Consider the following 4,674-nt stretch of genomic DNA (forward strand, 5'->3'; position numbering starts at 1 on the left):
CAATATCAATAGCAAGCGATAAGCGTGGATTGACAAACTACAGTCAAAAATCCAAGAAGATACAATTAACCAAATCTTAGGTTATGGTCAAATACGAATAAGAACTGAGAGTTAGCAGAGTTATTTCACATTGCACAAGGAATTCACTCGAATCAAATCAAGTAAAACATCACTATTGCTATGCAATATAACTGAATATCTCTTGAAACTATTTACGTAAACTATTGAAAAACTATTGAAAATACAGAATTACACTCTCAATGAATTGCTAAAACCCTTTAGCGGTGAGATTGAAGTAAAACTCAAACCTCTTTTAAACTTCAATAGTCAGAATAGAACAATAAACTGTACCATTTCAGTAGTGACCCAGGTAGCACACCTACGTGTTTCCAACGTTGAAATTTGGTTGTTGAGGTTGAATAACCGTTAGCGGTTGAATTTTTCAACGTTTTAAATGCAACGTTGTTTTCAACGGTTGATCTATCGTTGAAAACACGTTGAAAACGGGCTTCCAACTCCACCACTCACAGCGCTACAGTAGTCCTTACACAAAAACGGATCTATCAACGACGATCGACTGATCAACGCCATTTCATGTTTGAATTCTCATCACGTTGATGAAAGCTGTGAACTCTTTTAGAAGAGTCTACCTATTCCACTTTGACTTGGTAAGTTTATTTAATTTATTATTCTTATTTAAAAGATGAGATTGTTTGGTGATTTATTGTCAAAACTTCAAAACAAATATTGTGTGTTGAACATAATTATGTTTACATTTGAGGTTAGGGTTAGGTAAGTTATATTATGTTTTAAATTAGAGGGCTCTAATTTAATATAATTATTAAAAATTAATATAATACAATAAGCTTGGTTTTAAGTATTTTACATGTAGCCTACTACTTAACTTCCAAATAAATTACTATTACTTTGATTCCTGCACAAATATTTTCATTATGCTATCTATGTATTGTTTTTGTCACAGGACTGCTTGTGTTGAGAAATTCCATCGAACTTAATATAATAACACTGAACTTAATAAAATATAAATCACTTAACATCAAAGTGATTGCTTTTAACAAGTTCAGTAATTAACTCGGTGATCCAAGAAATTGAAAACGGGTGTCCGGAGTTCAGCTCATAAATATTAACATTTTCCAAATATCGTCATTCCATGGTGACGAAATTTAGCTTAAACTTGTTCATTTTAAAATTAAATTTTCAATTAATTTATGCATGTTTACAACCCATATATGTCAAGGATATTTTTGATTAATTTCATTGTGATTTTAAACTTTTGGTCTAGGTTTACAAAATTTAGTAGGCCAATAAAAAATGGTTGAAATATTGGGATACAACTGTTTTTTTTCATAAAACTAAGTATGTACCTACAGTAACTATTAAATTTTACTCATAAATCTAAAAAATAAATTTTCTACCGTTTTTATATAGAGCCTTATTTGTTTACTTCTATAGGCCTAATGAAAGAGGAGTATTTCAAGTTAAAATTCGTCTATGGTACAAAATTTGGAAGCCCAATATTCTTACTTTATTCTTAGTTCTTTTGAATGTTTGAACGAACAGCTGGCGTGACTTTCTCGTCTGACTATTGTATAGTAATGGACTATTTTTATCTAAATAACAGTCATCATCTCGCCTTGTGATTCAAAATATCAATGTGTATAACAAAATATCAAATGTATAACATTATTAGATGTGCACTTGAGAAAAATTTCTGTACTTGTTGTTAAAAGCAATTCCCTTTTAACCATGCAACATCTGTATCAAATAATAACTCCTATGTGGTGGCAAAATTTCATCTGCCTTCATATTATAGAATTTCTTATTAAAATTTATATTACCTTATGTTTCAGATTCTATCAAAAAATCTTGTGGGTCGACTGTGGGCATTGAGACCCAAATTGGAGATGCTATTAAGGATTGGCTAAAATATGCGACAGTCAGAGTATTTTCAGTGGAGAAAAAAACAATCTAATTTCGTCGGTAATTAAAAAGTATTATGAAATGAAAGTGGAAAGTTATTTTGAAAGTCCCTTTCTATTGAAACACTGTAATAAAATATTTGTTTCTCTATTGCATAAATCACAAACTATCATCATACCTGAAAACTAAAATGTAGGCGGGTTTATACAATGCCAATTGACAAGACAATAATATTGTCTTCTGAAATTTATAGCTGGTGTAAAGTATCAATTGAATCTTTTAATTCTAGAACCATCATATAGGCATAACTAAATAAAAACTAATTGACAATTATTATTGTTTTGCCAATTGGCATAGTTTAAACCTGGCATAAATGTCAAGTAAAAATTTAGATGATCTATATTATTTGCTAGAAAGAATTGAGCTATTTTTGCTCACCACAGATAAAATTATCATACTAAAAATTCAAGATTTTTAAACAACTGCTGAATTCTTGAAATAATAGTTTTAATTTATGTTTCTTACAGACATAAAATGTTTTTGAGCTTGGCAGAGTATATTAAATTACCATGGTAATTTGGTTGTAACCATCTTAGTTCTTTAAACAACCTTTCATCATACTATTTTTGTGGATCAAAATTGAAGTAATATGGAAATAGAAAGAAAAATAAAAGTCTCAGTATCCTTTTTGAATCATTTAAATAATGATTAATAATAGTGATTAAATAATTCAAAAAGGATACTGAGATTTTTATTTTCCTTTCTATTTCTATAAAAAGTAGCCCTATACAGAAAAGAGATGAATATGGTTTTTATTGTGTGTTTTTAATGTCAACTTACCAATGTACCGCATTGCAGGGTAATATTTCTGTTACATGAAATCATATGTAAATAAATGGAAATATGATTTCGTATTTTCATCTCTTTTCAAATGATTTTAGAAATATTACCATGTAATTGATAAGGTACCGGTTCAAAAGTATGGCTAATTCAACGTCTATTTATAGTTGAAAATAATGGTTGTCACAACGTGCTTTCAACGTCTATTTATGGTTGAAAATAATGGTTGTCACGACGTGCTTTCAACGTCTATTTATAGTTGAAAATAATGGTTGTTACAATGTTTTTTCAACTATTATTCAACGTTCAAAATAATGTGGAAACGGCGGACATTTTCTCGTGTTTTCAACGTTGAATTTAAACGTCTTTTCAACGTTAAGGTATTACGTGTTTCTAACTTTCTAGTTGAAAAATAACACACATAGTGAAAGATTATTCAATTGCTCTATCGATATCATACATGAGAATTGAATAATTTATTATTAAATATGTGAAATGAAATACAAGCGAATGAAAATTCATAATGATTCTAGTGATTCGAGCTGTGTGAAGTTGCATGGTGAAACCATGTTGAGTTGAGTTGTGTTTTTCTATTGTGAAAAACATTTCCAAATAAAAACAAATATTTACTCGGCAATTTTGATTGTTATTCAGGTTGTAGAAAAAAGTATACTGTGTATCCGTATCATCTCTAGAATACAAAACAGTACATCACCGTCACCGGATCACTGCACTTAGTTGTAAGCTCACATCAACGTACCGGTATATGACTCGCTAGCTTCATTCATTCCATCTGAGAAATATCATCACGAATTCTTGTTCCATCAAAGCGCAAGATTTGCATAATCCAGTGGCTGGTCACAGACAGCGCATCAAAACTGAATAGCTTCAGTCAGCATGAGAGGAGAGTTCTGAGCTCTGACCCTGAGCCAGCTTATTATGTTGATGAAGGTGGGGGCTTGCTGCTCTTTTCAGAGCGAGGCGGCATGTTCCAAAGTTATCTGCATGCAATGGCGGTTTGTATTCATGTTATTGATAGCCGAACTGAAATTCATCTCAAATTTAACTTCAACTGAAAGTTATGTACAACTGGTCAGTGTAGCAGGGAAATTGAACAGCTAGGATTTCCTCGCAACAATTTTTTTGTAGCCCAACTTCACCCGACTACTCCACTGTTATTCAAATGACTCGTTTGTTCCACAAAGCGCATACATATTCCACACTACTACCTGTTATGATTTATTCGCATATGGAAATGTGAGAGGGCTATCAGGGTTGGTTAGGATAATATTGTTGCAATATATCACACAGATGGAACCCTTCTACTATTATAAGCATAGAGAATGGTAGGGTTATAAACAGTCAAATAGTACAGTTAAGGTTCTGATACTACTTCAAATACGGTACTTATTGGCTGATAACTGCTCAAATACAGTTCATTGTTTTAATTACTTCAGTCACACATAATTCATAGAATACTTCTTCGTTTCAATATTTTGAAACAATAAAATACGATTCAATGTTTCAATCAGTGATACAAAAAAATAATATATCAATGGATGATAGTGGTTTATTTGATCAGCCAGGATAGCTTCTCTATTAAATGTGTTATTTTAAGGTTATGACAGAATATTCTTGCTCACGCAAGAACTTAGCTGTCATGGGCTAGTATAGACTTTGAACATTTGAAAATTTTTATGTACCACTTGTATATTCACTTGTTGAGTAGCTGTTTTCAAACTTTAATATTATTCTGTGAGTTGGACGAAAAAGCCAAATTCGCTCTTATATCCCGCCCTTTAAGGTTTTTGTGGAGCAGAACACAACTGACAAGAGTGCAGTTCATCCCATTCTGTCATGTGTCAATTAGGTCTTGTCACTAGCGAGAGATAT

The 4,674-nt window shown here is 31.5% G+C and overlaps 1 long non-coding RNA gene across 1 annotated transcript; it reads left to right on the forward strand.

Annotated features, from left to right (window-relative positions):
- Nucleotides 1-369: 369 nt before the first annotated feature.
- LOC120352370 lies at nt 370-2,028 on the forward strand. Its single transcript, XR_005571808.1, has 2 exons — nt 370-668; nt 1,872-2,028. It is a non-coding gene; the product is annotated as an uncharacterized LOC120352370 (long non-coding RNA).
- Nucleotides 2,029-4,674: the final 2,646 nt, after the last annotated feature.

The sequence above is a fragment of the Nilaparvata lugens genome, chromosome 7, assembly GCF_014356525.2.
Source record: "Nilaparvata lugens isolate BPH chromosome 7, ASM1435652v1, whole genome shotgun sequence".
Classification (NCBI taxonomy): domain Eukaryota; kingdom Metazoa; phylum Arthropoda; class Insecta; order Hemiptera; family Delphacidae; genus Nilaparvata; species Nilaparvata lugens.